Raw genomic sequence first — 14,876 nt, 5'->3', positions numbered from 1 at the left:
CTGAAAATTTCAAACAACTTGGCACAAATTATCCTTGGGTGAAGTTCAAATGAAGGGACTTTCCCTATTCAAAGGGAGGATAATAAATTTTTAAGAAAAACTGGATGCTACATTTCAAAAATCTCTTTCTCAAGACTCATTTAAGCCTAGCTATTTTCATCTCATCCTTGTTTGATTGTTAAGATAAAGGGTCTTGTGCACTTTTCAAGAGGATCAAGATACATACAGTTAGGTAACAGTCAAAATGTGGTGGGTTTAGTTAAAATCTTTTTTCTGAACCCCTAGATTTAGTTGCACAACTTTAAGACAGAAGCATCATCACAAGTTTGTTCAAATGAGGCTTAGAATGAGGCCATGATGGGGGAGGGGCAAAATTTCAAAATCTTCTCTGGAACAATAGCTTAGCTAGGCAATTATGTCAAATAAAGATGAAAGCATCCTCAAGTACATTCAGTTTAAGGAGGTACTCTACATCGTCATTAAATGGCTGACTTCCTTTTAAAACATGGATGAAAATATAAATATCAGCAATATTTGTCTATTCATCTCAAAACTTCTCGTCAAGCTGAGTAGCTCAGTAGGTTAGCATGTCGATTGCTTTCAACTAAAACTGCATTTTTTGACTAAATAAAGTAAATTTGAAAGTTTTCAATTTCAAAATATTGTTGTACGTACATGTCCTCGACTTTTCATCCATATCAGATTTCTCTGGTGTAGCATACATCCTTAATTCAAATGGTTCCCACAAGGGGACATAATTAAAGCAAGAGAGTTTCTGAAACTTCAAATTGTAATCTGAGCTAATTTATATTAGAAATATCTTTTCATAAAAATCTTTTCACTCAACAATATTTATAAAAATCTGTAAAATCATAGGGAGAATATTAGTAGATATATAGATTGTATTTGGTTGAAATGAAGTCCAGAATGCACAATAAGTGATGGTAATTTAGTAAGGTAGATCTTTTTTCAACTGAGTTCCATAATCCTGTATTTCTTTAAATCAAAAACAAGACCACAGCCATTTGTGTTTATTTCAAAATTCTAATCCTATAACACTGGTTATCATTACTATTTCAGACATTACCGTATTGTAAAGGTAATAATTGGTTGTTCAGATTACATACAAAAAGTCAAAATTTGTTGAGCTATAAAATGTATGTAGATCTACCATCAATCGTCTCCCAACAGATGATTTGGCTTCTGCATAAAATGCAAGAGGAATTCTGGGAACCAGGTCTTTCTATAAAAAAAAAAATGTAACTTAATTTTTCAACCTCCAATTGGCCCCCAGGGTGTAAATGAAAATTCTGAAACCTTATTGCACATCTATAGGACACCATCAACTTGGTTTTTGACCCCCATTTGCCCCTTGGGTAAAACTAAAACTTCCAAAACCTATAGCTATCATATTCCAAAACATTAAATGGTTACTGATTAAAATAAAAGCGGGCAGACAGACAGACAGACGGACCAAGCCCTTACATGTAACAACAATATATCTGAACTGCATGTTTTTAGAAAGTGTTGACCTGGTATAGAGATATCAAAGGCAAAACCATTGGAAATTTAATTAATTAAACATGGCTTCACCCTGCTGTGATTACTACATGGCTGCTAGCACTGTTCACCTGTTAACAGATAGTGAATGTTGGTATAGCTATATAGCCTTTAATACATACATTTTGTAAAAAGCACTGCTAAACTATACATATAAACATGAATGGCCAACCATTTTATGAATAAATTAAACCTAAATATTTTATGCATATCTTTGTCATATGATGCCCATCACATTCCAAATTCTGGTGAATACAGTAGATTAATATTTAACATACCATACTTTTTAAATACAATTTATTTAACAAAAATATGTGTTAATTATAGAATCTGATTGCAAAATTTTCATGATCTGAAAATTCACAATAGCACTAGCATTGGATGCATTAAATCATCATTTGAAACTTCCATTGTACACCTTACTCAGAGGTTGGCAAGAAGAAAAAAAAATCCAAATTCATCATCAAGATATGTCACAAGAAGATCAATACATCATACAGGGTGATTGTATGATGGATTTATTAATTTACATTTCGTGAAATGGAAATTCTGTCAGACCAAGAGGATGATTTGTGCTTCAGATAGAATAAGACGAGGAATGCTTGTCAAAATCACCTTAAAATAGACCCTGGTGAATTAATATATTGAATTGTCTGAGAATAAGTTCATTGTAGGTCACAAGAAATGTTATTTTCTTACAAAATTGCTCTTTTGTTGGAGGGGTAAATGACGTATTTGGGTTACCAGAGAATTTCATCTTGCCACATTTCATACAATGAAGAAATGGCACTCAATTGGCCAAAGAGGTGATGATTTACTTAAAACTGGCAAAGCAATTATCGCAGTGTAATTATATGAAGCTATACCACTTTTAATAATTTAACACTATCTAAACTTTAATCATCTTTATCATTTTATAGAAAAGAAATATAGCTATTGATTGATGACACAAACTTACATGAGCTTATTTTAATCCTGCCTTGTTTTCACAAAAGTGTTGATCATAATGGACAATATGTAACCTAAGGGTACATATCATGCCAGAGGGTCCTCTCACAATGACACTCTCATTTTTTCCGGCCCCAGAATGAGGAAGTATGAAATATTCAACATTCTCTTCTCGAGTTTTTCTACAATTTTTTTTTAAAGATTCAGAGTTTATTGAAGTTTACATTATCACTTCTTTGTTGTATATGAGCATGCATGCATACAGTCTGTTCACAATGTTATACCTTTAAAAAGAAGAAAAAAGTGTATCTCTTGCAAAGTATGTTTGCTTGTAGATTATATATTCAATATTATAGCTACCTCACAACAAAGGCATCACACAGCCACAAGACCACCCCCTTACAATAGAGCACCAATCATTGAATATTATTTAAACTAACAATTTTTGATTCGGATGATTTTGACCTTTGGCCTATAGAAATCAATGTGTTAAAATTCCTTCCCTCCTACAATCTCCGTTGCAAATAAAAGACTAAATATTTTCACTGTTTCCACAAATTCTTTCTTCTATAGCACACAGTATGCACTCACATAACCTTGACCTGTTGCTAGGGAAATAATTACAACTTTTTCAATCTTCATCATTCATCTGTGTAACAATTAAAAGACTGAAAACTGAAATCATAGTCTTGAACTCTTCATGTAGAGAATAACGCTCTATATACAACCTATAGCCCCAAAGGGTTAAACCACATAACCAAACTAATGACATCACATGAGGATGCCTGACAATACCAATATGACTAACACTACAATGCTGAATCGTAGTCCCTATGTAATGCTAGGTAGTGCTATGAAATTGTACAAACATCTAGGCTTAGGAAGCTTTCAGTCAAGTTTTCCGGATCATGCAGTCGTATGTAAGATTTTTGAATGACACCAGCCTATTTTTTTCTTGATTATCTACCCTTTGGAGAGGGTACAGTCATTCATTTGAACAAACGTGAATCCCCTTTACCCAAGGATGATTTGTGCCAAGTTTAATTGAAACTGGCCCAGTGGTTCTTCAGAAGAATATTTTTGAAAGATGCCACAAAATTTTCTCTTATTCTTGATTAACTTCACTTCAAAATGGGTGTGGCACTTCATTTGAACATGCAAATACCCAAGCATGCTTTATGGCATATTTGGTTGAAATCAGACCTGTGGTTCTGAGGAAGTTAAAAGTAGTATTAAATGTTTACAGACATCTGACAAAAAGGTATCAGAAAAGCTTACATGTGTTTTCAGCCGATAATGATGTACATTATTATAATGCTTTGCTGTCAGACTGTCAGTATCATGGGTTTGTGGTATTTATACATTTTAATGGAGCAAAGGGCAATCACTCCAAATGCGTTTCCAATGTACATTGATGCGTATATTCTAAATTCAACATTGAGTAATTTGTTATCTCATTGGTGCATAAATATCAGAAATGGAATATAACTCATCATTATTGTGTTTATTAATTAAATATTTGGACAAGTTTTCTTTATAACGGTTATATTAGTTGAAAACTATAAGTATTATTTCAGAGTAACAATGGAAAATAAACCTATTGGGCTAGATTTTGCTCATCCATATTAATTCTAATTTAAGACTTTAGGCCAAACAAATGCAATATTTTTAATAAGTAAATCTTCAAACATCGCAATGCCTTTAGTATGTGGATATATAGGAACTTTTAACACGTACATCTCTTACGACAATGTACACATGTATGTAGCATGATATAGGTAATGTTTACACATTTTAAGTTTGCCACTTTCAAATGATATATATCTTTTTTTGTAATGGCGATATCCAATCTTAATCATTTTGGGACTAATTGCTTACTTGCTTATTCTTTTTTCTTGCAACTAGAACTGTCCTAGCGGGACTAATACCCCCCCACAGGGCACATTGGATGGTGGGAAATAGTGAATTTGTGCTCTGAGTGAAGAATAAACACATCTTTTTGACATGATTCTTGAGAGGAATTAATGCAAGACTATATATTCTGCAGCAGAGTGTACGTTACTCAGAATATTGAAGATATAATGCTAAATTAATATAATTTCTGAATGATATTACATTCGCCATAAAACCCCAATGAAAGTTTATATAACAATGTGACTTTTTCTGGAAAATTGTTCTCCCCTGTAGTTCTTTTCTTCTGTTTCCCTGAATTGGACCAGTATAGTGACCATGTGGTACGTGTAATGGATATAGCAGGGCTTGAAGTTAACTTTTTATGTCACCAGTCCAGCGGGACTGATGGGGTATAATTTCAACCAGTCTGCCGAAAAACTTACCAGTCCAACAGAGTTTTCCAGAAATAATTAAACATATTTTGTTAATGTTATCAAAATGAAATTTAACTCAATATGCCACAGACAATATTGTAACACTTAATTATGTGAGATTTATATTTACGAATCAGATTTGTCTGATATCTACAGATATCTACAGATATCAGACGTGTGTGTATAAATGTGTGTATAAGATTTCATATTAATAAGTATATTTTCCAAAATGATGCTTTAGAAAATTAACCAGTCCCATCGGACTGACTAAAACAAATGTCAGTTGATCAGTCCGCCAGACTTTTAACCAGTCACAGACTGACGGGAATATATTAATTTCGAGCCCTGTATAGCATGTTCATTTGTCAAGCGAGGAACCCACAAATAGCCAACTATTTTTCTGAATCAACAAAATTGTTTCAGTTTACTTAATTGAAAAATTTGAACAAGACACCAAAAAAAAATAGTGCTAGCTAGTGTATGTTTATCTATGCTTTATGAGAAAATCAAACAGGAAGAAACTAAATGGAAGCGTATAATGATATACAATTATTGACATTTTTTGGTCAATATGATGCTTTAACTACCTGTGGAGTACAATATATTTACTGATCCCGGAGAAGCTATATAGAATAATATACATATTATTATACTTTCATGTAAAATACTTGAATCTGATTGGTTAAGAAACATTTAATAAACATATTGCTAAATAACCCTCTGAGAACAGAAAGCATGCGCTCCAGGGTGATAGTATCTAGCAACGGATAACAGTACTTGACAACGGGTGATATCATAAAAGATTATCACATGTGTCAAATTTATGCACGTAGGGTTTGCCTCAGATTGTTATTTGAGCATTTGTAATTAACGCGACTACCCGTATCAATTTATGAAATATAGTGTGACAGTGAATGCATGATCAATGTCAACAGATGCAAGTTTTTCTGCTTTGCTGTTTATATAACATTCAGTATACAATAATACAAATTTTGTTTGTAGTTGAGGGTAACATTGAAAATTTTCCCCCCTAGAGAAACAATTGTCAACCTACCAAGGGGTATCTCATCCAAAATTTGTGCACTTTTTCATATATACTGCATTAGTAAAGGTAGCCTAATAAATGACTGCTAATAATATAAAATGTGGGAGTATATCAAGCTTCATGATCTGGTACGTGTTTTGATACGATGCAGGATTGCTGCTGTTCGTAAAGCATATATTCATGAATAAGGATTTCATTTAACGAATTGTACAGAAATATTACATTATCATATTTCATACATAGTTACTTAAGCATGCATCAATCCCCCCTCCTCCATCAACAAACAATACACCCTTTGAGCATTATAGGTAATAGAAATAAGGGTTTCCATGTCAACAAATTCAGCATAAGCGATTGGCATACATCAAAGCATCTGAGCTGATCATATTTCATTCACTATATCGAGCTCCCAACAAGCAACAGATCAAAATTGACTATTCATATCAAATATGTTAACTAAGTGATTCGTAGATCAGATGCTATACTGGTATTTGGTGTTAATTTGGTATACTTGGTGATAAAATTGTTGATCTATGCATGAAAAAGAATAGGGTAGCAAATATATTGTTCCACAGTAATCATAAAGACTGACATATCAAAATCTAAATCTTGTTAAGATCAGCATTATTACTCAATTTATAAACTCAGGTTGCATTTAGTGTGCATGGACTCAAGGGAGAGCAAGCTTGAACATCATAACATTTTATGCTTTCGCGTGTTTCTTCATATGATAACAAAGATGTAAATGCAAACATTTCTTTAAATTTGTGGTGAATGACAACAATATTTGAAGAATTTCTGAAAACTATTATTCAAAACCTGTATGACATAATCCATGCCTATGCCATCACTCAATCTTGCACGCCACGAAGTCAAAGTACACAAAATCTGTTGCTGAAAAACATTTTCCCTTGATTAAATAAAATTGATGTTAATTCCTCTAATTTATAACATGTTAGTTTGTTTGTCAATGAATAGTTATATATTCAGTAAATCTAAGCAGTGGCATACACTCATTTTTTATATAACATCAAACTTTCTTTCTTCAGAGAGACAAAATTCTAATTTCCATGGTGAAAAACTGTGTATTTTTCAGGTGTGTTTCTTAAACCCTGATTTGTAGAACTTTGTTTATAAGGTAGTACCAGTCATCATCAGGCTCTGAAATGCCTTCTTTGCATCATATGAATAATAGATCGTAGCTTAAAAACTGTAACATACACAAACCAACAGTTCTCTGTGTAAAATATTCCCTAAGTTCAACAACCATAAATATTTTAAACATGAAAGAAAATTAAACATTTCTGCACTACTCACATCTTATTTACAAAGACCCTAGCTTCTAAACTGTGAGAGGAGTTAAAAGGACAAACCATGCACTCACTTTACAAAAATATTTCCTCAAAATAGACTAAGTTCAACAACCTGTAATTTTCTCAAAAATAAAAGAAAACCAAAATCCTTGCCAGATGCACATCTGCAACACCAACACAAACACTCTGTAAAATAAGAAGGTCCTCACTTGTAAATTGTGGGAGGAGTTAGCCAGACAAATTATGTACCCCCCTATATATACATGTAACATTAATTTTCAAATAAAGGGACAAAACTCCTGCAAGACAGGTTGAAATGGATCAAAATTGCAACATGATCTAGACTGACCAACATAAAAGCTATGTACATTTTAAGTTTCAGCTTGATATTTGACAGAAAAATAGAAACAGAAAACCCTGAACGGAGTAAGGTACAGACATTGCTGTATCATAATAAGTCTCATCTAAACACAGGCATATACGATGAAAGGTGAAGATAACGAATTGTGATTAATCTCATAATTCCTATCAGCAATACAAAATAGAGAGTTGGGCAAACACGTACCCCTGGATATACCAGAGGTGGGATCAGGTGCCTAGGAGGAGTAACCATCCCCTAGCTGTCGACCGGCCACACCTACCATGAGCCATCTTGACCAGGTAAACAGAGATATCCTTAGTCAAAATCAATGTACCAAGAATGGCCTAACAATCTGATCTTAGATCTCAATAACATCATACAAAAATAATAAAATGAAACTTAAATTCATTTCATTTGTATAAGTTTTGAAGGGGGGTGGGTGGGTGAGTTGTGGGTATTAATTATCCAATGCCTACCCACATACCTTACAATATATTTTTTCATACTAATAATTTGTAAAGCAATTCTTATGATGCTAAGATTCAGTACAAGAATTCAATTATTGTTACTAGTAACTATAACAAAGAACCCTGGTGTTTTAAAGCAAACTTGTGTCTTATGACTGCTTCATTATTTTAAAAAAAATATTGCCAAATGAAAATGTCGAAGGAATTGTCACTTTCTTTTTACACTAACATTCCTGTCACAACAGTGTCTAATATGACCCATATTAAACATTACACTTGCATGATAAAGTTCATGCACTGCCTGATTTGAAAATTTTTAAATTGTATAACTTTGAAAAAAGTGAAGATAACGAACAATGATCAATCTCATAAATCCCATAAAGAATGCAAAATTAAGAGTTTGGCAAACACGGACCCCTGGACACACCCGAGATGGGATCAGGTGCCTAGGAGGAGTAAGCATCCCCTGTTGACTGGCCATACCTGCCGTGAGCCCTATATCTTGATCTGAGGTAAACAGAGTAATCCATAGTCAAAATTAGAATGTAAGGAATGGCCTAACAATCAGTATGAAATGCGTCACACAACATTCAATCTAATGACGGGTTGTATTTGCAAATAAAGATCATTATAACAGTTACCACAACATTTGTAAAATGCTGACATCAATCGAGACTGTTACCATAAAACCTTTGTAACATCAACTTATATTTGTCAGAAGCCTTCCTCAATTTAAAAAATTCATCATATGTATAACATGCTATCACATATTGAATCAATTGAGAGACATAAACACCATATGCAAGTGATAATGGAATGTTGCTACATAGATATGGGAAGTTGACGATGGAGAAGCTGAAGCCATCCCGTTTATCACAAAGTTGTGTTGCCGTTAATCATCTACAATCAATCAAATTTGCAAGATTAGTGCCCCCTTATTTAATTCCCAAAGTGTCATAAGGGTGACATTTTGAAGAGAAAATTATTATTACTAATTATTTGATATTTCCATGGTACAATTTAAGAAGTACCGGTACTTAACAATACAATTCTAAGTATAATCTTGTTTTGACTTTCTTGTGTAGCTATCAAATAATATACTTATTCAAGAATTTCCCCAAATTTTTGTTTTTCGCTTTTTTTTTTTAAATGCACGATCAAAATCTACAGTTTGATGTGTTTATAATAAAGGGATTCACACAAAAATTTAAGGTTGTACATTATGACAGCTCATTATATATGCACAGAGATGCATAATATAAGTCTTTTAAAAGTTTAAAGTTTGTGTCTGCAAATTTAGGATGGTTTAAATCACTCAATTAAAATCTCACTAGTTTGTTTGCAAACATAATAAACTAGTCCGTTTAACAACTCAGAAGTATTGGTTCTTATATAGGGATCAAATTAACTTTGTTTACTAGTAGCAAATTTTAGCCACTGGATTTTTTTTCCAGCTAGCAAAATGGAGTTTTTCTAGCATTTTTCAATCCAATGCTTTATTAACAGAAATTTAGGAAAACAAGCATGCCTCGGTATCAAAATAAAGTGCAATAATAAAAATAAGATTTCTTCCATTTAACATTTAATGAATTATCAGACAACATATCATTGGTGAGGGGTCATAGGGGAGTAAGGGGACATCATTTGTGTGGCGTACTTCCTGTCCAGAGATCCAACACCTACAGGTATATTTACAACATATGGCTTGAAATCTTGAATACTATTAGTATATACTTTAAAATATATATCTAAAACATTTGAAGACTTTATTTTTAAAAATCAGAATCTAATTGAAAAATGCCCTACAAATAACACAAAGTTTTTGACTATACCAGTCCCTGAGATGACATTAGCCTTCAAGTTACTGATTCAATGATATGGATCCACATTTACTTTTACAATACGTTTCTAATCATTTGGTGAAGTGTTTCAATGCACAAGATGAAATCATTGTAAACTTCAAGGTACAGCCAATATTAATAAACCAAGAAAATCCAGGGGAAAATAATCTGGTTTATTCTTCACCTGCAGAAAATTGTGACCACTTCGGAATTTTCACTTGCATGCAATTGCAATTTTTAACTTGCATTTAGCAACTTTTATAGATTATTATAAAACCTGTTTTGATTCTCCTTATAAAGCATATGTAGCAAATCCACTGATGAAATGTCAGTTAGTAAAGGTAGGGTCCTAAATGGAATTCTTAAAGCAAATATAAACTGATGTTAAAAGTGCATTGCTCTCTTAATGTGTTCATTTCAACAGAAGGAAACTGTTTGATCTGATATTTATACATAACTATAGTACATAAAACCATTCATGCATGCGATGTTACACTGTACATATCAGGAGATTATCTACATCATTTGCTTGAATCTCTTCAAATTTAGATTTTTAACACATTTGATTGATGTATTTTCATAACTCATTAGTAATATAATAAAACATTGGTATTAATCGAATTTTCACTTAATAATTATCTCCTCTATCATCACAAACCTCCTTAATAATTATCTCCCTCTATCATCCACAAACATCCTTAATAATTATCTCCCTCTATCATCCACAAAACTCCTTAATAATTATCTCCCTCTATCATCCACAAAACTCCTTAATAATTATCTCCCTCTATCATCCACAAACCTCCTTAATAATTATCTCCCTCTATCATCCACAAAACTCCTTAATAATTATCTCCCTCTATCATCCACAAACATCCTTAATAATTATCTCCCTCTATCATCCACAAACATCCTTAATAATTATCTCCCTCTATCATCCACAAACCTCCTTAATAATTATCTCCCTCTATCATCCACAAAACTCCTTAATAATTATCTCCTCTATCATCCACAAACCTCCTTAATAATTATCTCCCTCTATCATCCACAAACCTCCTTAATAATTATCTACTCTATCATCCACAAACCTCTTGACTTGGGTTAAGATATATACAAGAGCTTAATTATTTTTTTGTACCATCATGGTACACAATAAACTTTTATGCCAGTGGGGTAGATGCACAGTATTTTTGATATGCAAATTCCAGTAGACTAAGAGTTCAATAGCAAGGTTACTACATGTATATCTATATTCCACTACCATCCTGGCACCATATTGAATTTCTGAAGGAAACAAACCTAATGTCAAACATCATCTGTAAAGGTAGAAAAACTGTACTTTATATATGTTCGATACACCAAAATAGTATAACAAAACTTAATAATTAACTTGTTGGATGTTGATATTATATAATATATATATATATATATATATATATATATATATATATATAACACCTCATTGGTCTTAAAATTTTGTTAGAAATAAAATCTTAACCATTCAGGTTCAACACTTAGTTCCCAACAAAATATTTTGACTCTAATATAGTCCTCCTACACAGTAATTATTTCCCCAATTATGTTAAATTTGACCTTGACCTTGATGAATGACTTTGACCTTTAACAGTCAGCAGCAGTGACCTTCACCAAGTATGAAATCAGTTCAAAAGTTATGAGAGGTTCATTTTAGATGAAGACAACAAGAACACTAGACCAAAACCAATATGCCCTGTGATCTTTAAGGCATCCAAAAAGAATATTCTTTAGGCCTCATGACAACTAGCATATACACCAATACATTGTCTGAATAACAGAGGATGTGTTAACAAAAGCTTCAACACATGGAAAATATTTCCTGTATCGGGTGGCAATTTCATCACATGAAAAGAAATGGTGGATGAAAAGCATGCAATCCATGCAATGTGGCAAGCTAGCATGCCAGTAAAAACACATGAATTGATGAAAAATGTATAACACTTGTACAGTAAATGACAGAAAAGGTAACGGTTTTCAGTCAAAACCTGCTGACGATAATGTGCTTGTTTGGAATGTCTGAATAGTTTATTTGAAAATTAAGTCATGTATACTAAGTACTATGATGATTGAAGTTGTGTGTGTGAGGCTATCCAACTCTTCAATATTAAAGGGACTGGTTCACATTTTTCAAAAGAAATATTTTTCATTTCTGATGTTAAAAATTAGAAATATAACTCATTTAATGTTGACAACCAAAATTTGGACCGTCTGAATGCAAGGATAAGAGCAATAATTTAGCTTTGATTCTGTGTTATGTAAACAGAGACTCGGGTCTTTTTATGTAAACAAACAAACCTGTGAAACATTAATTTTGTAATTCAAAGCATCTTCATTTTGTACAATCAAAACTTTCAACTTTTTATTAAATGACACATTTTACCTAAAGTATACTTGTCAATGAGATGTCATATATACAATAAACTTGGATCAATATCCATTTATTTTGAAAACTTCGTAAACAATAACAAACCTCAATCTTTGTTTTCAAAACAAATAGTTAACTCTCTATAATGAGCTTCTGTCATGATGAATAACCTTAATATATTTTGTGGAACCTTCTTAACATATTAGACTGAGATTTTAATCATTTAAAGTTTTAAAGTAAAAAACAAAATTTGGGGGGAAATCGTGAATCAGTCCCTTTAAATTTTCCTTACCTTGTACAATGTTTCAATTGTTGTTCTTCTGCACTTTCTTGACACAAGGGTTTGTTTACTTTTATATGGAATTTCATGTGTATCTATTCATAACATAGTCTGAGATTCAGGGAATAAAATCACATGGTTTAATCATTAATAAAATAAAAACAGTTTTCATGATCTGATTACTTTAAAATATATTGATATGTCAAAAACTGGAACCAGAATCTTGTACAAAAACGATAGTGGAGCTTGCGTAGTGCGCCCTCTGTTGGGAGAATGTAGTTGCAGTGGCTCAATGTTAGAGCACCTGTGACTAGAAGGTTATGGGTTCATTTCCCGTTTGTGTCTTAAACCTAAGATAATAGTTAGTGGTGAATGCTCCTTCACCCAACCCTGAAAAACCCTGAAAATGAGGCCTTAATTCTTATAACTATGATCCTGTGTTGCGACAGGCATTGGCATGATAAAGATCCCTTGCAGCTACAGCCCTGAGTGATATAATTATATATGCATAGATCTAAATTTGTGGCACATCCCTATAGCTGGTGACATTTTGACATGGATAAGAAATTCTCAAAGGAATGTAAAAAAAAAAAAAAAAAAACCAAAAAACAACATTATATATACTGCAGAAACTGAACTATCAAAGCCAAAAATACATCATTAAATTTTAAAATAACTTGTACATCAATATTGTATTTCATATCATTACTTTCAGGTCATTTTATCGATTCAGAATCTTAAAAACAATTCTTATATAGTTTGTGAATCTAGTTCTCTCTTTTTTTTAATGCATAATTTAAGCTCTGAAACATGCAACAAAGGAATAGGGTTTAATTGTATCATAGAAAGGTGACAACCCCCTTACCTCTAACAAAAACATCATGCACTCAGAAATGTTCATACACAGATACATCTATCTCACGTACAGCATTTTGCATGGTTAGTATAATCTATGAACAGCCGGCCATTTCATGACTTAACAAGCAGAAAAATATTGTTAGCAGATGTAGCATACCTATAGCCTACCATTAAACTGCTGAAATTGTGAATGAGCCGTGGATATCCGGGAATGAATACACATTCTACTGTTCTTAGCTTGACCTTATCTTTTGTAACACTTACACTGACTTGGTCTGTGCCAGATTCTCCTTCTTAACAGAAATGCATGCTTCTCATTTATTTACCTGTAAAACTCTTTGAGTTATCAATTTATTTTTTTCACGAAATCTACACAGCGTGACAATATTAAGGTTGGTCAGCTTCTGTTTCCCAACGTAAACAAAATTTTTAAAACAAAAAAAAATCAATGAAACTTAAATTAAGAGATTACGGAAAATGTTAATTCCACACACACATCTCGCTTCATGTTCTTTTTTTCAAAGGCATGCCACTTTCGCTGTTTGGGACGGCGAACAGTGTACATGTAAACAAACCATCATGAAAAAATGTCTATTTAGCCGAGGTCGGTGCACTTGTTGTTCTATTAATATCTACCATGAAGATTCCAATATTGCTTACATTTTTTCATGTCTCTTTCTTAAACTAGTGGGCGCTCTTACCTGTATATTAAGAGTTCCTTCTATCGCACTAAATTCATGTGGTATACAATGGTGTAGGGTTTCTGGTAACATGAAAATCATTCCTCGATCGGTACTTAGAGCTTTTCAATCTCCTTAATGAAGAGTAACTCGCACAACTGTCGAGCTCAACACCCACGCGTTTTCTCGACTGTATCTTGATTAAATTTAGAGGCGAACCAAGGGGATCCGGAATATTTTGTTTTTCCTTTCCAAATGCATGTTATATCAGATTATCAGTATGCTAAAGTACTTAACACATACAGTTTGTATGAAAATTATTTTTAAACAGAAACCTTGCTTCGCAGCCAGTGAGGTGTGTCATTAAAAATATTGACAGCTGGCAAAGCTTATTGTCTCCCCTTCATCTACTGAGAAAATATTGTCTAGATGCGCAATGTATAAATTTATATAGGCTATAAGAAAGTGTTTCGACTTTTAAAAAATTTTGTGGTTTGTGTTGACCAATCAAGGGTCCCAAAAGGCATAGATTTTGACTTAGGCCTACTACAGTATATTTTAAACATGGGTGCAGAACAAAGGATGAACATTGTCATGATTATCATTTTTACACAGGAAAACCACAACAGGATTTTAAGTTGTCATAAACATTCGTGCACAGTAAACAGGTCACACTGTGCCCCATTACAATAATCAATTTCATGCTGCTCGTATTAATAAATCTACTAAAAGTTTCTTCTTTTGATAGTCTTCAGAAGAAGAAAAATTCGAACAAGCACAAGAACACAGAGAGAG

The 14,876-nt window shown here is 32.8% G+C and overlaps 1 protein-coding gene across 23 annotated transcripts in view; it reads right to left on the bottom strand.

The window, feature by feature from the left end:
* LOC125646259 (diacylglycerol kinase beta-like) overlaps positions 1 to 14,279 on the bottom strand; it is a 100,437-nt gene extending 86,158 nt beyond the window's left edge. For 15 of the 23 annotated variants that reach the window (XM_056140955.1, XM_056140961.1, XM_048872464.2 and 12 more), the window contains exon 1: positions 14,103 to 14,264. The gene's annotated coding sequence lies outside the window, so the exon portion shown is untranslated. Of the gene's footprint in view, positions 1 to 2,518; positions 2,615 to 14,102 lie in introns of those variants that run through there. The other 8 variants (XM_056140974.1, XM_056140978.1, XM_056140970.1 and 5 more) reach the window with 7 other exon arrangements.
* Positions 14,280 to 14,876: the final 597 nt, after the last annotated feature.

Source organism: Ostrea edulis, chromosome 6 (assembly GCF_947568905.1).
Source record: "Ostrea edulis chromosome 6, xbOstEdul1.1, whole genome shotgun sequence".
Classification (NCBI taxonomy): Eukaryota; Metazoa; Mollusca; class Bivalvia; order Ostreida; family Ostreidae; genus Ostrea; species Ostrea edulis.
Note: the sequence above shows the minus strand (reverse complement) of the source record. Positions and strands in the feature narration are given on the sequence as shown.